The sequence below is a fragment of the Pezoporus occidentalis genome, unplaced genomic scaffold (assembly GCF_034315485.1).
Source record: "Pezoporus occidentalis ecotype Australia unplaced genomic scaffold, CSIRO_AGI_Poc_V1 ctg145, whole genome shotgun sequence".
NCBI lineage: Eukaryota > Metazoa > Chordata > Aves > Psittaciformes > Psittacidae > Pezoporus > Pezoporus occidentalis.
This window is the reverse complement of record NW_026913263.1, coordinates 1,067,675-1,092,886: the sequence shown is the minus strand read 5'-3', so window position 1 is coordinate 1,092,886 and position 25,212 is coordinate 1,067,675. Positions and strand designations below refer to the sequence as shown.

Genomic DNA, 25,212 nt, shown 5'->3' with positions numbered 1-25,212 from the left:
AAAAGCCAGACTGGGGTTCTATTCAAGAATTCGTTTCATGATGTAAGTGAAAGAAGGAGCAGTAATTCAGTAAGTCAGAAAGAGAGAATGTGAGTAGCTGGATCATACATTGCATGAAAAAGAGTAGCAAGATAGTTCAAACCCCTTTCTGGTATGTTTCGAGGTGCTGGAGTGACTCTGGATGACAGTGTAGACACAGTGAAATGTATGGTTTGAAAAAAGAGAACTCAAATCAGAAAGAGCTGATTGCTTCAAACAAGGCCACTAAAGCACGGCTAGGACTCCTCAGCTATCCTCTTGGCAGGTTCCAGGTAGCCCTGGTGTCTCATGACAAAGAACAGTGGAAGTGAGGATTCACTCGGAGTTAGGAGGACTTAATCTCCCCTTTCTAGTTATCTCCCCTTTCTAGTTACCTCCAGCCTTCCTGCAGGAACTTGCTTCTTCATTCTCCAGCACTATGCTATGGCTTGTCTCCAGCTGTGCACTAGGAATATAAATCATGCCAGTGCTGCAGCAGGGCAAAAGAGATGGAAGCATCTGGCTTGATAGGCTCCTCCAGGCCCTCTCCACTCCAGCCCTAGGAGAACCTTCCCAATGCAGCCACAGCTGCTGAAGCCATTGTGCTGCTCGCTTCAGGTCTGCACTAGGGACAGGACTGTGACAAAAAGGCTCTCTGCCAGCATGACCACTATGCAATCTGGCCTTTATGGAGCATGCAACATCTAATCCATGCATTGTTTCTGTTTGTGGAGAAAGAGGGAAGAGCTGAGGTTGCAGCTGCTTCTGCCAGTGTGCCCTTTCCCACTTACAGTGTAAGTACTGTGGAAAACCTATGAGGACAGACAAGCAGAGGCTGAAAGGTTGAGCTGTTGACAGCCTCACCCCTTGGCAAGAAGCAGATTTCAGAGAGTTGTTCAGGTCTGTGTCATCCACATGAAGACAGTTTGTTTTGCAGGATCTGGTAGCCAAAGAATCTGTATTGAGGAGGGGTGTAGAGCTGGCCGTACAAGCTGATAGAAGTCCAGATGCCCAGATTTAGCAGACAGGAGGAATGTGTGTATATGGCAACATCTGCCTGTGTGCATGTGCTTGCAGGCCAGAGAACAAGCCAGCTGACCAGATGTTCCATCTTCTACCACCCTCCTAGTTCTTGTTAGCTTAATTTTTTCTGCTTTCTTCCCTGTCCACCCTCCTAGCTGTGTGATTGCCTCCTGCCTAGCTGTAGTGCAGCCTGTAATTCCATTCTGTGCTTTGGCAATGGAGATCACTGGCTTGAGGGTAGAGAGGGTGACTGCTGGCTGATAAACTCATCCTCAGTCCCTCTGTGGCAGGTACCTGTGGGCCCTGACAGTGCCAGTTATTGGTACTCTGCTTCAAAGTGCAGTGTGGACTGCACAGATTTCACTGTGTAGGACAAACTGGTGTCAGACATTCTCATACTCAGCAACTTCATTTTCTTTCCTGGCAAGAGCCAAATCAAAGGTGGTAAAAAAAAAGTATTTCTAATGCGCTGGTCGTGAGGGGAGAAGCAGGCAGGCCTGGGGTTTCCCAGCTGGTTACCTATTGCCTGGTCTTCCCTAATGTTGGATTTAATGGTCTTGGCTCGTCTGCCTCAGCAGAAACTGGAACATTAACTCTTCATAGGTTTATTCTTCAAAATCAGTCACAGGACAGTTGACGGGAGCAGGAGAAAGGCAGTGTTGTCTACCTAATAAGAAGGAGGCAGCAAGGAGTCTGGCTTTATTAGCATTTCTGCTGCTGACTCATTGCACGGTTTGGTATGGTTTTGTCTTTTGCTTCTTCACAGCACTCTTGTAAATATGGTGGGTGTATGTAAATAGCCTTGATATGCTTGGACGGAAGCCATGAAGAAAGGAGTTTTTAAGAGCATAGCATGATACTACAGAGCCTTAGCCAAAAGCCTGGAAAGACATGGCTTCCCTGGCCTATCACTAGGAGATATTTTCACTTGTCCTTTGTCACAGCAGCTTCAAACGCTGACATTCAGATGTCCCTCCTGTGCCTGGCTCCTGCTGTGCTGTAAAAGGGATGTGAGAAGCACACCCTTAGGATGGGGCAGCGTCCTGCAGAGCTGGCAGCAGTGCAGTTGGAGGCAAGGAGAGAGGCATTTGCACTGTTCCCAAGGAGATGGCAGTGCAAAGACCTACTGCTAGAGGCCACTGCTGGGAGCCTGACAGGATGAAGGTCGTGCAAGGAAAGGTCCCTTGTGTTGCTGACTCTCGAACGTCCTCTGGGTCCCCGAGCTATTAGTGTTCTCCCTGTCTCAAAGTCGGATTACAGTTGTGAAGTTCATCTTTCTTTTCAATATGTAATTACCTTTCTAGTGCCCCTGTTGCAGTCCAAAAAGGAAACAATGAAAATCCCGGGGTTGCTTTAAAGAAGAGGAAAATGAGAATCATGTGACTTCTAAAAAGAAAAGGCTCTCAGATTTTTGGTACCTTACTCATGACTCTTGAAGGGCCGAGACTAGCATTACTAAGTGGGTTAGTACCACCAATATCTCAGATGATTATTAAAGATAGAACCTGAAACCTAATTAGGAGTTGCTGTTTTTTCTCTGGTGTTCCACTCAGGTGGTCTGAGTGATACCAAGCTGTTTAATTTCCTTCTCTCCTTCTTGTCAGTTCCAGTGGCTGTTTTTCATATTAGTAACAGAAAGCTCCTGGGATCATGACACATTTCAGGGAGGGAAGTCCTCTTAATATCCACTGATTCTCCATCTTAGGTTACATAAAGTGAATAGGAAATTACAAATGCACTTTTTGCTGATGGTTGCAAATGTATAAAGCTTACCTTTTTGCAGGTGTGTAAACACTTACAGGGGACTCATTGTGCTTGAGATCCAGGTAGCCAGTCAGGGCCATTCTCTACAGTTGTTGTATTCATTAATCTCACTCTTTCCAGTCTCTTTGTAATCTATCTTGCTTCTGCCTTCCCTTAGACATCTCTCTCTTTCCTATGTCTTCCCTACAATGTTGTCTTTCTCATGCTGCCTATACTAGCCATGCCCTTTTCCCCCTGAACGCCTCCTGCCTGCTGCTGTGGCTTCACACCGCATTGTGCGTAGCCCTTTCTGCCTGCTGTGTTTCCATCTTTGCTCTTCTCTACTCCTTTTCTCCTCTATCTCTCAATTTTTCTCTTTGCCTTTGTCTCCTGCTGCCTCATTCTTCTGTCTCCCAAGGGCTGCATTCCCAAGAGAAGCTAAGTTGAATTGATCTGCCATTTAATTACCTGATGTGTTCATTGCCTCTGCCTGCTGTTTGCAAATAGGCCTGCCTGGAAGTCCCTGGGGGAGGCGAGGTTGTGTGGCAATGGGGAGGCGGGTAGATGGGCTGGCAGCAGCTCAGCCAGAAAGCAGCTTCCTCGGAAACAAAACACCTGCCAGTAACACCTGCACTCATAACCGTGTGCTGCCATTCTTGGTTGGGCCCCAGCACTCAGACAATGAACGTGTCTGTTCCATGGCATCAAACCCAGGCAGTTTCCTGGCACATGTGCAAGCTCCTAACTAGCACTTACAGCCGAGCGCGCTGTGTTCAGGCGGAGAGGTGCAAGCCAAGAGGCACACACCTCTGTAATTAAGGGTATGGTCATAATGTGAGTCCTCCTTTCAGCTCAGCAGTTTCTGCTCCAATGGGCTGTGTCATCGTCCCTCCCCATGGGATGGGTGGATGAGGAAGGACCATGCCTTTGTCTTGTTCTGAAACCTTTCCCTCCAGAATCTCAAAGGACTTGGTCAAAATACCTAGCTCCAGCCCTAACGGTCTCCCATGCAGGCGAGTAAAACTCTCTCTTGCCTGACAGGCACCAGGAACTCACCCAAGGTCATTGCAATGATTTCTAGTTGCAGTTAAGAAGAAATCCATGTCTTCTGCTTCTAGACTGCAGATTCAGTCTTCTTTTCCCAGAGGGATTTAAAGAGGGTCTGTGGTATGAATAGTAGCAGACTCATTTAAGGAGTTTCTTTGCAGAGATCCTGCTATGAATCGAGCTACTTTAGATTTAACACTGAGTTGTTTAAAGAATATGAAGAGATTAAACACCAAGACAATTGGTCTTGCCAGAGAGGCATAACTAAGGATTTTTGCACTGAGCAGGGCAGAGTTATCCTTCCCTTTCCCCATATTTGTGCACATTTACCTAACTTGTTTGTCACAGAAGGAAAATTGTGAGCTCCAGCCCTCCACAAACACCCTGGAGATTTTGATTCACCTCATTGTAACATCTGGATGAAAGCCCTAGGCTCCGGAGGCTTTGCCAATTAATAGACATCTTCTCCTCTCTTTAAACACCTCCTGTTCTTAAGCTTGAGGCAGCAAAGCATTCATGGAAAGGGCAGGCTATTCACTAACACCAGTCACACTGATTTTTGCTGCTTTCCTAACCACTGTCCACGCTGACCCTTGCTGCTCCAGAAGATTTTTGTTAAGGGAATAGAAACAGATTATAGTGTGCGTGCAGAAGAGAGTGTTATGTATGCTTTGCCTGATCAGACATAAGAAATAAAGGAATAAGTTAGAACTGAATAATAACACATAAGAAACACAGAGCCTGCCTGAATTAGCCATGGCAAGAGCTGGCCAGTTGTTTTCATTGCTTTTGTGAAGCAGCTTCATTATTTCTCTGCAGCCCCTAGCTAATGGCACTGCAGACATACTGAATTAATACGAACATGGGCCCTCCTGGTGGGCAGAGCTGCACACCAAATTCATATCCTTCTACTGTTTCTGCTGGGGTTTAGGTGCATGTATTCAATAGAAGAAATACTATCCGTCTGGTTTTTTACTATCTCCCTTTCTCAGACTCCCTTTCTGTCCTTAAAGGCCTTGAGCTTTCTCTGTTTTATTCCCCTGCTCTCCTTCAGTCAGCATTCATTAAGTCAGCAAGCTCTTTGGGACAGAAGCTACTTTTTCATTCTACCTGTGAAGTGTGGCCCTGGTCCTGTTTGGATCCTGGAACTGGTACTGATCATCTGCAACTGTGCACGTGCTGCGCAGCAGTGAGCACGAGATGGCTGTGCAGGGATGTTTCTGTGACCTGTGCCACACAGGCAAGAAGTCAGGATGTATGCTTGGTCCTGGGCAAAGTCTGCGGATCCCTTTTCATTTTTCTCCTTATATTGAGGACTGCATTAAAAAAAAACCAATAGCTTGTGGCATAGGTAAAGGCTAATTTAGGAAGTGCATCATAGGGAAGGATCTTAGGCTGCAGAGCTATGACTCCCTCTTCTCCATAGCTGGGGTAGCAGGACAGCCGCATGCGTCCACCCATGCAGAACTGGGCCAGCTCTGCCTTCCCAGCTCTTCTTGCTTCTGACTTATGCACAGAATATTTTTTGGTTCAATAAAGTACCTTGATTCAAAAAAGCATTTAAGCTTTTACCTCAGTCTCACTGAAATCAGTGGGACTTAAACACATGCCTAGCCTTAATCATATTCTTGAGTATTCTTCTGAGCTGGGCGTTTTGCAAAGGTTCCTGGGAGCTTGTGTGAGTCTTGCCTTCTTGCGTGCTGCTCCTCATATACTATTGATGGGACAATCTGTTACTCATTAATGCTGCAGATTAAGCCATTTTGCCTGAATCTGATTTTTTTTTCACTAGACATTTTAACTGCTCATCTTCTATAATACATTTATTTGATTTCCAGTGCCTAGTTACAATATGACAGCAAATCTAGGGGAGGTTTAATAACTGTTTATTCTGTCTCCTCAGGCATACATTGACTGCAGGAGGTGACATGAACTCGGCGTTGGCATTAAGCAACAGCAGTGATGGCCATCCTACAAAAGGAAACAGAGACAGAGACAGAGAAAGGTGCAGTTGCAAGCTATCACCACATAGATGTGAAAGACACGAATCACTTCCACTGGATGGAATCGGTCAGGAAGGTCCAGGGCCCTTTCTGATGGTATGTGGACTATTCTTTTTATCTTTGTAGAGGAGAAAGGGTACAATCTCATGACTGAGGGAATTACTTTATCGGTGAAAACCTCTGAATGGGACCCCAGCTGTAGAACAGATGCACCCTAGGGAGTTCAGATGATGTCAGTGTGTACACTGTTACCCCAGAGTTACTAGCCTGTCTGCCTGGGATGTGGCTTTGTGACTGATGAGTATGTGGAAAGGATACTGGACACTGTGAAGGTGATGGCTTTGGTGGAGGCTCTTTGTCCTTCCTCCTTTTTGTGGGGATCAGGGGGTTTCTGAGCATTACCAACAGATTGATCCCTGTTGTGAGGCATTCCACGCTTGTCACTCCATATATAACACTCCACACTTGTCACTCCTTGTTTGTCACTCTGTCATGGTGTCATTCCTTTTCACCCCCTGGCAGGAGGTTAGAAGGATTCCCTTTGGCAGATGCTTTTTCATGCTGGCTCCCTGGAGAGCAGTGATCCTTTCATGCATTTGTATGCAGCTCACCTCCCATTGTCTGCAGCCTGTCTGTCCTCTCAGAGGTTGGACTTCTGTGTGCTCAGGACACCAGTTGCACACTGGAGTACATGTCAAGTGAGCTACTAAACAGTGTGTTATTCACATTAGACCAAGGTCTGCAAAGTTAGATTACTGGCTACCAAAGATCCTTTCACTGAACTGAGAAAGATATCTGTACAGTTGGTCCAGAGAAGTTCTGCTGCTGGGCAAGGAGTAGTGGGACACAGGAAAGCCTTTGAAACAGGTCTGCTGAGAGATCCCAAGACAAACTGAACATAAACAACCATGGGAGCCTGTCCCAATATTGCAGCTTTTCTTAGAGTCTGGTTTAATAAATCACTGTGAAAGCACAATGTTTCTTGGTCCTTCCCATGGCTCCAGTGCAGTCAGAGCTTGGTGCATTTGAGGTAAGGGGCTCTGCCTGTCCCCTTGCAATGCCTGCCCTTTCCAGACAATCCCTCCTGTGAGGTATAGCTGTTATCCAACTGTAAGTCCCTTGCTATATCACATGCCAAATGAGCCTCTTCTGAAAGAGGTGCTTCCCTGATGCTAATAGTCAGAGTGTGCCTGACAGCAGCAAAGGATACAACCTTTCCATCCAATCACTGATGGCAAGGACTGCCATTCCCCACTGGGGCTTAGGCAAAAAATATCCCTCTGAATGCTCAGTTACAGGAACAGCTGCTCTGGGCACCATGTGAGAGGAAGGGCCAGGGCCATTGTAAGTGTTTTATCATGCTCTCACCATGCCTGGCCCCTCATGGAGGCTGAGCCCTGACAGTTTTGCATTTCTTGTAGGGAGAAGGTTAACAGCAGGAAGGTGACCTTTTGCAAGGGCTCAAGAATTAGTTACTGGTTGTCTTAGCACTTTTAGGTGCTAAAGGATATTAAGTTTTCACAGCCCAGAAAGCCAACCGTATCCTGGGCTGCATCAAAAGGAGCGTGACCAGCAGGTCGAAGGAGGTGATCCTGCCCCTCTACTCTGCTCTTGTGAGACCTCACCTGGAGCATTGTGTGCAGTTCTGGTGTCCTCAACATAAAAAGGACATGGAACTGTTGGAACAAGTCCAGAGGAGGCCACGAGGATGATCAGGGACTGGAGCACCTCCTGTATGAAGACAGGCTGAGGAAGTTGGGGCTGTTCAGCCTGGAGAAGAGAAGGCTGCATGGAGACCTCAGAGCAGCCTTCCAGTATCTGAAGGGGGCCTGTAGGGTTGCTGGGGAGGGACTCTTCATTAGGGACTGTAGTGACAGGACAAGGGGTAACGGGTTCAAACTTAAACAGGGGAAGTTTAGATTGGATATAAGGAGGAAATTCTTTCCTGTGAGGGTGGTGAGGCACTGGAATGGGTTGCCCAGGGAGGTTGTGAATGCTCCATCCCTGGCAGTGTTCAAGGCTAGGTTGGACGAGGCCTTGGATGATAGTTTAGTGTGAGGTGTCCCTGCCCATGGCAGGGGTGTTGGAACTGGATGATCTTAAGGTCCTTTCCACCCCTAACTATTCTATGATTCTAAGTTCAAGGCAAGAGCTGCCTGTGAAAGGACAGTTCACTGTTTCAGTAAGCAGTGGCACTATGTATTCATAATACTCTATAGAGCTTTGCTAAGGTATAGGAAGGAATGAAGAATTCAAACACTAACCATGATGAAATATAAAACTGCTCCATGGCAAGCTCCTTTCTCTTTGCTTTAGTCATGGTGTTGATTTTGCTTCATCTAGCTCTGGGACTGTTGGTATTGCTTCATCTAGACTGGGAGACTGCTCAGCACCAGCTGTTGTTCCCTGATGTTTATGGTATGGAAGGTTTTAAGTGCAAGGCACCATCAAACTTCTCATTCTCCTTCATTGGTATTAAATTTGTGATGGCCACAAAAAAATCCAGTGGTTTTTGATCCTGAATACAGATGAGAAGGGTTTACCTGCCGCTTTGTTCCATGTCTTAAGGTATCCAAAATTCTAAGTGTTGTGAGCTCTGATCTGGTTTTCTGGCAGCACAACACATGAATTAGATAAGTTGTTCTTCTTCCTAATGCAATTAGACAATTTTGTGCTGTTTCACCAACCTCTTCTTGTGTGACTTAGGTGACGAGTCTGTTGTCTGGGACAGGTTTAATGCCTACCCGCCTACAGGTTCCTCTTAAGCTGTCATTCTACCCTGTCATTTTATCAGAGTTCCCACCTGAGACTGTGACTGCAGTGGTGTGTACTTAGTCTGACTTTCAGCTTGAACTGCTTCCAGCATTGCTGCTTTCCTGGATTTTTATGATAACTTACAGGTGATCTCTCAAATGCTGGAAATCAAAAGCAGGCTCTAAGAGCAGCTGGCCCTGGCTGATTATGTTTAACCTTGAGGGAATCTGCCTGTGATAAACTTGCTTCTAAACTGTTCCCATACTGTTGGTTCCCAAACAACTGTAGATCTGTGCTTAACTGCAGAAAGGAGGGGAGGGATGTTTCCTTTGGCCTATCTGAGCTGCCATTTCAACACCCCAAAAGTCATGTCTGTAGGTCACCCACCAAATCTTCAATACGTAAAATGCAGAAGCAATAATTTGCTAAGCTCTGTTTTCCTGAAAGTCATGTGGTTCTCCAAGCCGAAGTATCACTGGGAGATACAGTTCTATTTGGACATGAAGGTGGGCTGAATAATTCGATTTTAAAGGGTCTTCCAACCTAAAATGCAGTAGTAGTCCCTCTTAGATGGACTGCACAATTTTGTATGCCCTGTAATGATTCTGCTGGGTAATGTCCCCTTGCTCTGAGGATTGGCATAGCTCATTTGGAGGCCTTTACACTGCCAACAGGAGCGGAATCACCTTAGCTGCAAAATGGAGCTGTGCTCTAGTACCCTTAGCTGGTTTTCCATAAAGCACAACTCAGTCTCTTACATTTTGCCACCAACATGGAACAGCCCTCCTCTTTTAACAGGAGTGTCATGTTGTCTGCAAACATGACTTGTGTTGCATTTAGTTTTGTGTCTGAGGCCAAATCCCAGGGAAAGTTTTCCATATAGGCCTAAAGTGATGTAGCTGCATCTGCTCTGTTGCTGTACTGTGTCCGCCGTCTCTGTCCATGCCCAGCTCCAGGGTGCAAGTGGCTGAAGCTTAGACACAAGACAGCTAATGCTGGTTTCTTGGAGAAGCAGCTGGAACATGTAGGATTGTTTCTATTATTGAGTTGCTTATTAAGAAGAATAGAAATCTTCTATCTCTTTTTGATCTTTCCCTGCACAAATAGCTTGAAATGCTTTTTTCCAAGTACTTGCCAAGGAACTCACCCCTCTTCTTTCTGAAGAAGCTCTTACTCTGATTATCTGTTGTAACGGAGGCTCTGTGTGGGACTGCTTTAAAAGACCACTCAACAGTTTCAGAAATCACAGTTCTCTGTAGATAGTATTAGCTGCTGTCTTCCCTTAGAGTGCAGTTCAAAGCAACAGATTTGGTGTATACAGCAGTACCTGACCTGAGCCCAGGTTTTGCTGGAGGCTGCCTTTCAGGAAGTACATTTCCTTGCTGCTTAGAACTAACTGCAGGCTGTTACCACAGCATCTTACTGGAGACCTTGTGATTCTGCTTCTCACTCTTACCATTGAGTTTTAAACAATGCAACATGTACTCAGCTGTAGGCTTTGTCCTAAAGGGGAGTATGAACAAGATAAGGTACAGTGGGATTGGCTAATGGAGGTTTGGGCTAGAAAGAAGATGAATGTGGTAATGTATGTGCATTATAATGTACAAAGCAATCCTTACATTTTCAGTGTAACCTGAAAATTAATGATCTGACAAGAGTCTGGTTTCTAACCCAGTTTCCAGATGTAAGAGATTCTGGACAAGTAACCAGACCTCCTTTGGGTATTCATGCAAGTGGTTGACACAAGGCTAATTACAATGGCTTGTTTTGTTCCAAACTGAAAAGGATTGAATCTCTTCAAGTATCAGCTGAATTTCATTTGGCTTCACACTAAGCACAACCATCTGGTGACCTCTTTCATGTCTATCACCCATTTCAAGGGGAAGGTGTAGCCCTACACAACTACTTAAGTTATAGTCACAGCTATAATCTTGTCCCAAGTTACAGCTCCTGCAAAGCTAATTTTGTGATAGTACAACCAGTACACCCACCTCATTTCCCATTATTGCTGAAGTTGTTATTTGGCTATAACCTAATGTTTCTGCTCCCCCAGTGACCTTTCGCTAACCAGTGTCTCTGGCTATTTAAAGACAATGTTCCAGAGTTCTGATGTTTACAGCAGTTTAGTGCCTGGGAAGTAAGCCAGACTGACAGACATAGAAACATGAGTCCTCCTCTGGTTTTTGGACATGTGCAGCACAAGCAACATACCCTAAGCTCCTTCTCTCCGCACATTGTCAGTCCTGAGCTGGACACATCTCTACTGAGGGGGGCAAAACACCTTAGTCCTCATGGTCTATTTAAAGTGCTAGCCTGAATGCCACAAATTTGGACACATGAGCTGATTGCCTGTTGCTTTAGTGGTGTGGGTGGCTATCCAGTAGAAGTTGGACCAGGACCATCAGCCCATCGTAAACATCCATTGGATCTTTAGTGCAACATTGATCCCTGTCAGCTTAAAATCAGGGGCATACATGCAAAGACTTTATATCCCAGTCCTCTGAGACTTGTCTCATAGCCAGCCTTGAGGATCCTACAGAGCTTCCTAATCTCTTTGGCTGTCTTGGAAATCTCTATTTCTACTAATGAGCCAGCTATTGGAAAACATGGCTGGTCACTGCTATTGGCAGCATGAGGCTGGCTCGCACCAATCTGCCATTGTCCTGCATGGCTCTAGCGATGGCAGTTTGCTGTTGCCTGCTTCTATGGTAGCAAGACGCTGAGGAACTTACAGCTCATCTTTTATATACTTAGAAAGGACTGTCAAGATGATGCAGTGTTGTCTCTCACTCCCCCTTTTGTTATTTTATGTAGAATTAGAGCCCACGAATGTGAGGAAAAACAGCCATGGCTGTAGTCAAGGCATTGTGCAAGTTTTCCTCCCACAACTGTGCTGGTGCAACTCAGTCTAGTTATTTTTTTTCCCAAATGTGGGCTCCCACACTTTATGCTAAAGCCCCTTTTCCTAACCAGTTTTCAAACATCTCCTTCTGGGTTCTGATGTGTAACAGCACCTGAGATGTGCTCTCACAGGCACTCTCAGTTCATACTGCAGCAGTCCAGGTCATCTTTGTGAATGCATCTCTGCATCTCCTCATTCCTAGACCTGGATCATTGCTAAATGATAATTACAACCCTAGCAGAGTTTGAAACAGTTTGGTTTATTGGGCCAGGATGGCAGATTGAACTAATCAGCCTGGTTTATGCTTGTGGTGAAGGCAGGACAGATAATTAGCTTAGGATAGAACAGGCAGCTCCTGGACCATCTTACTAATGACTGACCTGCTATTGCCCTTTGGCCCTTTCTGTCTGCTTGGGAGGTCATCCTGTGGACACATTGCCTGCAGAAGTAGACCACAGAGGGGTAATCCGACTGAAGTAATCTTGCATGCTTCTGGAAGTGAGCCTGAAAGCACCAATAACAAGTATTTCAAAGTTCCTTATTGAAGTGACCTTGCTGCACATTAACATGTACCAAAAGAGAGGAGGTAAAGCAAGAGGATGGTTACAGGTATCTCATCGCTCTTTGTCTAGCCAAGCCTTGTAACCTTGCTTTGTTAACTACAACCAGATAAAATAGGAGGACCTCTGTGAAAAGCAGTTACTGTAGCAGACAAGATGACTTATGAGAGCACAGTTTCAGCAGTGTTATTAAAGACATAGTTGTTTTGCATTGTTCTGAAGTGAAAACAAAAGCCACAACATAATTCTTTTGGTTTGATGAAGCTGCAGACATGGTGACAGCTGCATGTAATAACAATCATTTAACACCCTGGGAGTCCTCAGAGACCCAGGCAGAATTCAGGTTGTGTTTTACCAGCGGTGCGCACACCAGGCAGTGACGGGTACAACTTACAAGATAATAGGTGCATCAGAACTGGCTTTAAATGTTAAGGCAATTGTGTATCTCTGTTTGGGTATATATTGAGTATCTATCACTGTGGCATTTCTGGAATTGCAGTCTCTGTTAATCAGGAGGCCATTATTAAACAGCTACAAATCACAGGCACAAGTAAGCAACCTTTCTCTCAGCTTTGCTTTCACCTCAGTTTCCTGTATTTACCAAGGCTTACACTCTCTGAAACTGCACAGACATACAGATATATCTAGCACAGAATCACAAGCAGAAACTAAATATGTCATTTCAATATCTAAGGACTACCGCTTCCTAAGCAGCAAGCTGAAAGATTGAGAGAGCAAAAGGGAGAGAGATGAAAGGGTGGAAGGGGAAAAAACTCTAAGGAGGGATACCAGTTAAAAGAGAATAGATAATCACATGAAGGAAGAAGCAAAACAGAAGCATGAATGTTTAAATAAGGCAGGGAGAGAAGGATGGGTGAAGAAATATTAGAATGTGAAAAATGGGAATGAAGAATTTCCAGAGGTAAAATTGAACTAGAAAAGCAAACAACAAAAGGAGAGTTTCATTTAAAAGAAAGAAGGGAATTACTACAAGGCAGGCACAGAAATGAGCGTCTGTTGCTAAGAAAGCCCATGACTGGAATATTGCAGAGGGAACAATGAGGTGACCCATGGCCAGCAGTTTGCACCGTTTCTCACTAATGCTGAGACGCTAATGGCTACCTTCCCAAATCTCCTCTTTCCTGGGGTACCCTTTCTTTTTGAAATGCTCCTCTTCAAACACAAAACTGAGGCAGTTTCACCAACAGAGACTACATCCCTGCTGTGTTGAGCTTTCAGGTTGAGTTGGCTGTTCCAGTGAAGTCTGAGTGTTTATCAGGCAGCACCAGGCTCTTCCTTTCATGTATGTTACCTGCTTCCCTGTTATTGCTGTTACTGTTATTACTACTACCACTTTGTTTTAGAAGTTCATCCTACTCTGATAATCATTGTCAGAAAATCTTTAAGTGGAAATAAGCAAAGGAGATAATGTTATTGCTCAGTACAACCAAAAGGGTATTTGAAAAATGTACTTTTCATCAGGAAACTTCCATTTACTGAAGCTGGTAGTGGAAATTTTTGAATCAGCCGAGGAGACAAGATGGACCCTTAGCAATTCACGAAAGCTGAGATTATCTGGAAGGCTCTGTTGTTGGCATCACTGCAGCGTCAGACAGCCACGCGGTCTGATGGCTACAGGCAAAAACAACACTGGGCTTGTATCCCTTGAGTAAAATCATCTCTGATAGCACAGTGCATCCTAATACAGTGTCGAGGCATTAAAGGAACAGTGCCTCTCACGGACCGGCCGCCTCCAGAGCTGGAGGGGGTTTGAGCAACCATTCTCAGGGGGCTGTCGTGCAAAGGCTGAGCTGGCCTTGACTGCAGCTTTCTAAGAGCAGGGTCACTGCCACATAGCTGCAGTCAGGAGCAGAGGGAGCAGCTGTTTACCATGCTAGGTAGAGAGCCCTGAACCTACAAAGTGCATGTGTGCACGTATTGTAAAAGGAACGTGCTCTCTCGGGGTATGTGTGGTCTGTCTTTTGTGAACTTTCTTTCTTAGCTGCTGGATTTTCTAGCTAAGTCTTCATGGTTGTTAGGCCTCTGCTCTTTTCAGTTCTTATTGTCCCCTCCTGGCTTAGCCAACAAGGCCTCGGGTTCAGTTTCCCAAATCAACCTCCACAAGCTTGACTAGCTGGATCTCCACAGGGAGCAAAGTCACATAGATTTCTGTGACAAAACCCATTGATCTGACAGGGGCTGAGATAAATCTGCCTCAAAAAGTTAAAGCAATAGAAATCCGGATCTGCAATGCAAGATTTCAGTGAGAAAACCAGGGAGCTGACAGGGACTCAGACAAATCCATCCATGCTGAGTGACTATGCATCCGTTCCACATACAACTGCCTGCTTAAAGAGATAGTGATGAGAGATCCCCGCACAGCATCTAACACAGCATCGGCATTTGTTAGGAGATTAGTGTCGGGAGGGAGAAATAGCCAATTAAAGTGGCATTGCACTGCCATTGGGGGATTGGGAGTAAGTAGAAATAATCATGCCAGCCACTGCCACAATAGCAGTGCTGTGAAGGGAAAAAAAAATGGAATGCAAAGGAGTTTGAAGAAGAAAGAGACAGCAGACTGCATTCACGGGTTTGGAACTGTGGCAATGAAATAGCTGAAAAGGAGATAACCAGCTCAGAGTCCAATTTAAAAATGTATGGGATCAGGACAAAAAGCAGCCTACGTAGCAAAATGCAATTCAAGGTCCACATGCTTCTGTCCAGCTAGCTAGAAGAGGTGCACCAGAAGCAGTGGCTGCAGAGTGATAGAAGCTGGTGCTCAGTACAGGGTATTGGTGCAGTTAGACTGCCCTTAGCACAGACTGCTTAAGACAGAAGAACATCACAACATGAGAAATGCTTTCCTGGAGCAGACTGGTGGCCCATCTGGTCAAGTGTTCTGTCTCCCACACAGCAAAAGTACATGCTCTTCAGGGGGAGCCTACGAGCCTCAGCACTTTGTGCTGGTAGCCCACAGCGCTCAGAAATGTTGGATCAGGGCTGCTAGAGGATACATCCCACCCAGTTTTCAGTATCCGCTTGTGAAGCTGGTCTTGAATTTGTCTCATTCAAGTTTTAGTAACTTTTGAACCTGATGGTGCCATGTATGCCCTTTCGGTAAGAAAAAAAAGAGAAGGAAGCAAGGATCGAGAAGGGGACTTGTGACTGGAGTAGTCTGACTTGCTTCCCTGCTGTGTGGTAGACAAGGTGCTGAGAGTGAGGCTTTTAGGTACTTAAAGATGACAATTTTCAGAAACAGTGTCTAATTCCCATCGAAATCAATCAAAAAGAAATCGACTCCTCAAGGTTTTCAATTCAGCAGTTTGAGTTGCAGTTATGTATTTCATGTGTTTGAGAAGCGTATTAGTCAGCTCGGATCCATAGGCTTCTTAAGGATCTTTAAAAACTTGCCTTTAGTCCCTGTTCCCTAACTTCCACGTTCTAAGGAGGGGATTAGAGCTGCCCATGTCAGGGAGGTGTGATGGGGAGAAGCACATTAGAGGCCATGAAGGTTCATCTGCTAAGGCAAAGGAACAACGTGTAAGGCCTGAACCACCTAATGAAGACAGAGGAGAACTGTCAGAGGTTCACATTTGCCAGAGGCACTCAGCTGAAGCTGCGGCAGTGAAGTGGGCAGCTGACCTTTCCACAGGCTCACAGAGGAGCCCTGCACACGACCATGGTATAGTCTGAGGGGACGGGAAGTGTGGAGGTGAACAGTGAAATGTAGTCAAGGGCTGCTGCAGGCAATTCTCATTCTCTCAGTCTGAGTCTGAAGTGTCCCTGCTGCGCTGAATCCATCAAAAGACAATTGCCTTATGTGGGATCAGCTGTTTCACCTCACCATGGTCCCCAACATGGAGTATGTGGTCTTTACAAACTTCTGCAAGGCCCACATCAGCTTCTGTGTTAGCGCTGGCTGACCTGAGGCTTCTGAGGCTGATTGGAAGCCAGTTGCAGAAGGCTACAGCATTGGTCAAGGTGCTAATTCCACATCCTCCAATGATGAAGAACAGGCAACAGTTGTCACAAATCTTGTCACCACCTAGAAAATCCCCATGTGCTTGCTGTGGAACCTGTCAGGGAGATGCTGTTTGTGTGGTGGCAGGGGAAGCTACTCCTGCCTTTCCCTCTGACTGCCTTACTAAAGGGGTAGGCATTCATCTTGCTCCTTGTCTCACTTTCTGTTCCAGCTGTTACCCATTCCAATTCTGGTTGCAGGTTGCTCATCAGTTTTTTTTTGCCTAGGAATGTGAAACAACAAAACCCCTTCATGCACTAAAGTCATTTTCCTGGAAGAGATAAAACACTGCTGCAGGCAGCTTAGAGGACAAACTCAGCGTCCCGTTGCTGTTACTGTAAGCACCAATCTTTTCAGATGTGATGCACACAGTGGCAAAATGTGAATGGCTTTGATGTAGTGATTTGCCTTTCAGGGAGCATACAGTATTGGTTAAGGCAGCATAAATCACAGACTGGAACAGGCTTACGAGATGAGCATTCCACTTTGGTGACCTTAGACAGATCTAATGACTGCATAGAAATGCAGTTGATGCACATGTAACTGAGTGGTTCTGACATCATGTGCCAGAAAGGGATCTTCTGCTGACACCAGCTACAGGTGATTCCTCCTTTGGCTTAGAAGGCCTGGGGCTCTGGTTTGATATCTAAAGGAGGTGTATGTGATTTAACTATTAATAGTATCCATCTCTAGTACATTTCCTTACAGTGGCACTTAATGCCTAGAAAAAGCCATCTCATCCCAGAGTCATTCTGCTGCTGCAGCCCGTCAAATAAGATGAGTGTAGATTCAGAGAATTGCTGTAATGGGTGAACAGCACTCAGGGAAGCTCATGCGCCAAGAGCAGGTTGTAAGACTCATTGTGTGATGCATTGCTTGGACACAACAGCCAGAAGTAGTGCCTCCTTTGAGGCTGCCCTCCCTACATAGAGCTGCCCTGTAAAATGAGATAATACTTCACCCCCTTTCAGTGCTGGCCCTTTAAATTTGGCCGTGCAAAGCAGCTGAAGGCTTTAAGTAGCCATGTGGCAAGTGGTTCCTGTTTGTTTTGTGCCCTCTCTGTGGCTGGTAAGCAAGTTTAGTTGCTTTAATACTGTCCTCCACTTGCTCTGAAAGAAATGGTGCTTTGTTTCTCTGGTGGTTTTTGTGTTGCATTGGGGTTTTTTGACTTGCATAGAAATAATATAGATCAAAAAGTGGGGTGTAGAGAGTGAAGCTCTAAAGCTCCCCAGTCTCTAGGCTCCTGCCTTGTGGTAATGTATAGTCTGCTAAAGGAGGGGTGTATGCTTTAAGGTAACATCTGGGATTAGAAGGGTCTAATTACTATTAAAAGTGTTACTCTGGCGATATGTCTGCCCTTTATCCTGGATAGAATGAAAAAACTGTCTATAAACCCATAATACTTGCCACATTTATAATGTTCTATATTAATTAAGAATGTCCTTCACATTTGTATCCTGTTTGTCTTGTATCACTAAGCTTCTTAATTTGCAATAACTGGCACCTCTGTAACAAAAAGAACGTAGCTATTTTATAGTGTCAGGCACCTAGCAGGAAGAAGCTCTGAGCTGTGGTCTTAACTCACAAATGTGTTGAATCTCCTACTTGCTGTCTGAATTGTGGAGATGCCAGCACTCTTTGAACTAGAAGAGATAGGTGTTGAGTGCCCTGAAAGGGCTGTGAGGTTCTAGGGCAGTGTAACGCATCATGCTTATTGCTGGTTTTATAGATAAGAAAGGCATGTTTGCAGCAAACAACAACAAAGTATTTCCCAGCTTTGAATGTGCTAGCAGTGTGTACAGAAAGAGCTGTATTGTTCAGCTGTTCTGGTACCTCGTAACAGTGAAATAGAGGGTGTTCCTGGAGTTGTGTTACAGCTGCACAATGTGTCTCCTGAAATATTAGGCATGCTAACCAACTTGGATGTAAATAATAAGCATGTGCATAGTTAGCATTTTAGAAGCCCAGGAAAGCCATTTGTTCAAGCAGCATCTTGAGCCTTCACTTCCTAGGAGTAGCTGGTTGTCTGTGTGTGCTCTGGCAATGCTCACTGTTTGATTTAGCTGTGAATGGGTTTCCTTTGCTCCATTTGGGACTATTTCCTCAAGAGAGGTTAAGCTGCAGCTCAGGCAGCGATGTGCCCTGAGAACAGAAAACAATTGAGGGTTTCATAGCAGTATTAATCTGGAGCAGGTGTTTGCATCAAAACATTATGGGCCAGGTTTCCTAAAATCAACATACAGGCTTAAAATCTCTGATCTTTACAAACGTGCATGTTTGTGAAACCACAGCAGTATACATGTTTGGGGGGTGAGCATAATAGACATGCACGCTACGTGTTCTTTTTCAATTAAATATTCTGGAAATCATTATTTTAAAATGAAATTGCTGTTTATGCAATCCAGACATTGGAACTTCAGCAAAAGCCTCAGGTTCTGTTAAGTCCCTGGTAGAATAGGTGAGATTTGACAGTGCTGGTTTAGGGAGTATGCTTGGAGAGTTTTCTCATGCTCCTTTCCTCCCCAGTGAATTTGTTGTAATTAGGACCGGTGCAATGGGCACTCAGTGTGTTAGACTGATACCACTAGTTCAGCTGTACCCTAAAAATAAGCACGCACAAAACCATGTTATTCCGAGTGGCAGACTGGGCTGAGGGAAGGAGCAGACTTTTGGGGAGAGCAGATGAGCTGTGTGATTTTAGTGGGGTTGGTTTTTGCTGAGGCTCTGTAGGAAGAGTCTGGAGGCCACTGTCATAAGCAGTATCCTCTCTCCTGTGCTCCAAAGGGATGGGGTTTTGTGCAGGAAACAGTGCCTTTTTCAACAAGCAAGGGCAACTGTTCTTGCCTTGTTACAGATGAGTCTGGCTGTAAAGGACCTAAAGCAAGCAAAAGGTGAGCACCCCAGTGAGAAGACACTTTTCTTCCATTGCCCATGTGAGACCCACAGCACTCAGGAGCACGAGTTAATTGCACAGTGATCAAGAAACAAAGCAGACATGGAAATGTACAGAGCTGTGCTGTCTGTAGGTTTCTTACCTTCTCTTGACTCTGAGCACTGATCACAGCAAAATACCTTTTCTTTTTTTCCCCCTTTGCTTATCCTGTCAAACCTTTCATATCCCAAACCCTGCGTGTATAAAGCACAGCACCCTGCTGGAGTCAGTGGAAAGCATCAGTGCACACAGTCACAAGAGACACTCAGCAACATCTCCATTGTAAGCTCTGTTATGCAGCATGAAAAGACAAAACTAAAAACTCAAGGGAGGAAAAGCATTGGATTTATTTCGGTATCGTGATGCTGGTGTGGCTGTCAGTGTTTCCTGGAGTTTGTACACATAAGGAAATGCGATCTCTGTAAGTTCTTATTGATCTTGTCTCAGTGACAGTGACTAATAGCATTCTCATCCCCAAATGTCAGATCTGCTAACAAACCTGACTTTTTTTTCCTTTCCATGCTACTGTTCCCCCACTCCCTAGAAAGGATTGATATGAGAGGAAACGGGGGGGGGGGGAGATGGGCCCAAGGACCACCCCACCCCCCATATGACACTCCATTAACCCAATCAAGTTCCTTTATTATTACCTTTGATTGAAGTAGTGTTTTGCATCTGCTATGTGGGGGACATCTGTGTTAGATTGATGGCTGGATGGTAGAAAGGATTTAGTGCCTAACAAGCTGTGCATGGGGGTAGCATCAAATGATATACAAAGACTATTAGCACTACGCTGCTTGGAGGCCGAAGTATTTGATAGGTTTTAGGCAAATATATGTAAATGCCGTGTTTATTTCAGAAGGACCCTACTGGATTTCATTCCTTGGGCAGGGAGGCGGTTACTTTGTAATCAAACAAAAGGTGATGCAACAGCAATACATCATCTGCATATCTAGTGCTTGCCCCTCCTCATTCGTGTGTTGAGATGTAGTCTCTGCTAGTCTATCCATAGTGTTAACGCTGAGGGAAGGTGCAGTTCAGCACTGGGTTTTAGCTCAAAGCAGATTATTCATCAGAACTGATAGGCTTGGAATTTTACCACTTGCCAAAATTCCAAAGGACATCATTTTGTTGTGTTTCGAAGCTCAAGCTCGGAGCTGGGTGGTGCTTAGCTGACTACCTTCTTTTTGGAGCTCAAGGTAAACTGAGGTATCTAAATACCTTTGTGAGCTGTTTTAAACACCTGCTGGAGAGGAAAGCTAAACAGTGTGTGCATTACTGCTCTGCCTCTGAGTCTTTGAGCACTCAGAGGTTTTGCAGTTAAATTGCTATTAAAGCTGAATGCTGCTATGGGTTAGGCTGATTCTGGAGTGAGTGATTCTCCAAACACCAGGTGGGATACCAGGAAAGGAAAACCAGCTGTTATCAAATGTAATTATTTCCCTCCAATTTCTCCCTTGGGTCAGAAAAAAAAACGTTCCAGGAACAATGGAATTTGGGATCCTTCTGCCTCCGAAGCAGAGAGAATTTCTGGGCTATAGGTTGAGAGAACCAATCGCTAAGTAAAATGACTGAAGATTAAATTGAATGCTATTCACCTTTGCTCATCAGAAAATGGGAATGTTCTGTGGCTCAAGTTTGCCTGCTGCTGACGCACTTACTGCTGTTTACCAGCAAGTCAGGAGTGTTGGACAGTATTAATATGTTGGCAGGGTAATATACATATCCACCTCCCCACAGTCACACTCGGATGCATGCCTCTTAAGTACAGCCTACTATGTGATTGCTGGTTTGCCTGTGGCTCTTAGCAAGCAGTCTTAAGGTGCTGAGGTTGGAATTAATAGTCTGCATTGGAGGCTGTGTCCTCAGCAGAGATTTTCTCATTAACGGATGATGAACTTACATTTCCTAATAGGCTTGCACGTGCTGGTCTGGGCTCTCCATAAATGATTATATGATGTGTGCATCCCCAAAGGATGCATGCGTGTTGCTTACCAGTAGGTGTGTAAAATCATGCTGCCAATTTCACACCAAAAATATTTACTTTAGATACATCTTGTGAGACTGAAGAGGCAACACTGGCAATATTTTTGCAATAATTACTCATGGAAGGCCAGGATCTGAACATGTTGGAAATTAATTTGCTGGAATGTGTATTGTGATTAGCCTGGATGCTGATGCTATCTTGATGAGTGCTTTCCTTCACTTCTGCTGGTTCTTTTTCATGTGGAATATACAACAACTGTAATGTTGAGTTGATGAAGGTCGGGTTTTTATTTTTTTTGAGGACATATATATAATTGCAGGGCCATAAAACATCTGTGCAATGTATATTACGTATCTGTGTCTGGCCTTAATTGTTACAGTTTTTCCCTTTGGATTTTCAGAACTGGCGTCTGTGGAGTGTTATTGAATCTTTATTGCTTCGAAGATCCTGGGTTGGTGTTTGGAAATAGCGGGCTATATAACATTCCTGATCAGATTTCATTTTCTTTGCATTGCAGCTTTAAATGTCTAAAAAGTCAGGGCAGGATCTTAAAATAAGCAGCGGGTGCAGACTCCACTTCCCTGAGCCTTCGCTTTTGTTCTTGCTTGGGTTTAAGCTTTTATTCTGAATGACTTATTTTAGACTATTTTTGTTCTTTGTGGGTGGAAAGAATTTACCTCCCTCGCTCTCATACTGTGCACATCACCGTGATACATGTACACCCGGTGTTAGTATCTGGGAGATACCAGAGAAAGCCTTCAATTACTTTGATCTACTAGGCATGTGCTAAAAGTAGGAATAAAAGTGGCTCTTTAAAACATGGAGATTCTGATGTATTTACAGCATTGTGCTTTCCATCCCTCAGCGTTTTGTAAATGTAGGAAACTATTGTGAAGGGATCTCTTGAAGCACTGCATGAAGAAGGCCACCCTTACTGTAGAATGGAGTTCTAGTAACACACAGACATGGAACACCAGGGCTTAGGGTAAAACGTGCTGTGGTCAGCTGAGGGGGCAAGTAGAGATTCTGCAGTCCATAGGGGAGATATTTAAAATGCTGAAATAGAGCTTATGAGGTCATGTTTTCCTTTCCCTCTGCTCCCCAAGGCAGGACTTCTCATGCCTAAACCATTTCTGACACATGACTGTTTAGCCTGTTCAGAAGAATTCAAATGATGGAGACTCCACAACTTCCCAGGGCAATCTATTCCAGTGCTCAACTGTCCTAACCATTATCCCCGTTTAATCTGTGGAGGACACACACGCTGACATGGCTTCCATACTAAAAGGAAGGGACTTCTTGAAAATGCCGAATCTTTCATTTCGGTGGGCTGATTCTCCTGTGATGTGAAAGATGGCTCCTTCCCAGCACACAGTGCTTTGTGGCAGAGGCTGGCTGCCTGGAGAAAGGTAAATCGCCATCTCCAGAGCTGCCTGGGAGCCTGAGCGCTTGGGAGCACATCCCTCCTTGCGCTGTGAGGCCGGAGCAGGGATGCCAACTCAATTCCTTGTTATCCCACAAATTTTGTATAGCTAAAACTTAGGTATTTTGTCCAGTTTTCTGGGATTTCTGGATGTGTGCAGGACACATGCAGTAAATAAACATGAGGGACATTCAGTGCCCACCTGTAATATATACAGGGAGAAAAAGAAAGGAAGGAATAGCCAAATGTGCTAGATAGGCTGAGGGATATTAGAAACAGTCACATGAGGAGGAGAGGCAGAGATGCTTAGGAAGGGATTTAGAATACTGGTAGCTGTATGCTGTTGTCACAAAGAACTCTGGAAGCTCGGTACAGTTTGTGTTGGTTCCCCTCTGCAGACGCTCAGCTCTGTGAACAGGAAGCTGTAAGGCAGGGCGTGCTTCAGCCATGTATTTCACATTGCAACTGTGTAGGGTTCTCAAAGCGTTGTCCAACATGGTTCTGCTGGACCAGCAGCTGATAGCTTGTTCTGCAGGGCAGAAACTGTCTCTTCCTTTGTGCCGTACCTTATCCGCACTGTGCTGCCACCGAACACGCTGTAAGAGGAATGATGTGGGTTTCTTCTAGTGATATGTGTTCTGAGAGGAAAAGTGCAGGTGTAGGAAGGTGTGCTGTTAGGGGTTGCACTGTCACAATCACTCCCAGGTGGTGATCAGGGCTGTTAACACAGCTTGGATGAAAAAAGTGCCAGCCACTCTGCCTTGCTCTTACAGTAGTTGGATGTCTCAAAGATCAGAAGTGGCTTTGGTGGGCAGTGGCCATCTGGATTAATTCAGATTCTGAGTTAGAGTAAATACCTGGGCTTGTGCTGTTTAGCAAGCCATTGCTAGAGATCTGGAATCCGAAGCAGCCAAAGCCACCTGAGACCCCATGTGCACTGGCTGTGATTTCCCCCACACCTTGCAGATGCACACAGGGTAGCTGTGTCTGACACTATAGCTGTCACGTCTAGTGTATGTCCTGAAACATCCTTTCTTGGATGGCCTGAGAGCTCTCCCTAGACAGTGCCTTTCTCTTGTAGTAGGAATAGCACGTATGGACATCCATACCTTCTGCCCTTCTTGCAGCTCATGCAAAGTAGATACTGCATCAAGAACAGCTCAGAGCCATGTGACAGCATCCTCTCTGACAGATAGCTATTTTGGCTAATGGTTTCCTGGCATTTTAGACTAGCAATCCATTCTCAGCTCTCAAAACTTATTGTCAGAATGATGACTGTTAAATTTTACTGTTGCATTTGGTTTGGATCTGCTGCAAATTAAATCTGACTTCCTCAACCGGTCTTTACATTGCCATCTGCTGGAAGGGACCTGAGAGTGCGGCTTGGCCAGCCTGCCTGAGTTCCCTTTGGGGATGAAGCAGATAAGATCTTCCCTCCGCTCTCATTCTGTCAGGTATTTCAGTGCATCAGTAATATTTTAATTAAAATGGAAAAATGGATTGCATCTGATAGATAGCTGTAGGTTACACAAATACCTTAGACCTGAGCACATTTTTAGGTACAAAAGGGTTAACTGCTCATGGTTTCATACTCGCCTGGAAGAAGAATGACACTATTCTTTATCAGCCGTTTTGGTGCTTTTTAATCATTTCAGGCTTTGAGCTCCTGCTCTGAAAGAGAGTCTCTGTCTCTTCATCTTCAGCAGCTGCCAGGTCTGGAGGCCTAATCAATGCAGGTTATTGATAGCAAATCAATTAATGCAGACAAAGAATCAAAATTAAGGAGCTTTCACTAAATTAATAAGTGATTCCAAGTCTTTTAACAGAGTGCCTCAGATAAGGACAGCTCAGTCTTCTGGGACAGCAGCTTCCAGTCCTGTGTTTCCAAAGACAATGAGCTGGAGAGAGAGCTCTGCTTTTACATTTTTTTTCTCCATTTAAATAACCTGTTTTGTTCAATGGGAAGTGCTTAAAATCTGAGTCTGGAAAGGCTGCCAGGAAGCAGGTCCTAACTGAAAAGAGGGGTTTTGTCTGCATGAGGATGTCATGGTCTTGCTCAGCTGATTCAGAGAGGACCAGTTATTTCAAAAGGCAGATTTATATAAGATACCAACCAACACCAGAGTTGAGGTTTGCTTCAATAGCAGATACATCTGAAATTGGACTAGAGATGTCCTTGGGAGCAGCTAATGCAGAAAAGTCTAGAATAACTCAGAGCTCCTGCCAGACCTAGCCCTTTTGCCCTGTGTCATTCCCTGGGAGAAGGGGGGTTCAATCTGGACTCCTTGCAGTTAGTTTCCTCACCCAGTCCCTGCCAGGAAGTGTCAGACAAGATGCCTGATGCTACTGGTACAGCCAGCATCCCAGTCCCATGGCCCTCAGCTCCATACCAGTTACTGAAGCTTTTCCTCCTTCTGTCCTGCATCAGCCAAGGGGGGAACCCATGGACAGTGCCATGCAGAAAGGAGAGAGCATCTCTGCCAATTTCTGTGTGTCATCCTGCCTGCTCTCTCCTCCTGTTTTCCTGCCTAATAAGAAAGGCCATTCTGGGACAGGCCAGAAACTCTCCTGTTGTGACAGTAACTAACAGGGGTGGAGATGGAGCTAGGACGTAGATTACAGAAGTACAGATACAGAGTGTAGCTTGCTGAAGATGGAAGAGTGGTCCATGAGTCTCTCTTGCAGCAGAGTGGAGGTGCTGTCTCCTTCGAGCCAAACTGAGTCACACGAGATCCACATGCCACTGGTTCTTGGTGCAGTCCACATGGGGCTGGATGCTGTCCCCAGGTGCTGTGCAGG

At 45.1% G+C, this 25,212-nt stretch overlaps 1 protein-coding gene across 2 annotated transcripts in view; it reads left to right on the top strand.

Moving 5' to 3' along the window:
• Positions 1–25,212, top strand: part of LOC134159372 (high mobility group protein HMGI-C-like) — a 131,180-nt gene that overhangs the window by 63,789 nt on the left and 42,179 nt on the right. Inside the window, exon 3 of one of the 2 annotated variants that reach the window (XM_062610219.1) lies at positions 5,735–5,930. The gene's annotated coding sequence lies outside the window, so the exon portion shown is untranslated. Of the gene's footprint in view, positions 1–5,734; positions 5,931–17,044; positions 17,140–25,212 lie in introns of those variants that run through there. The other variant, XM_062610221.1, reaches the window with a different exon arrangement.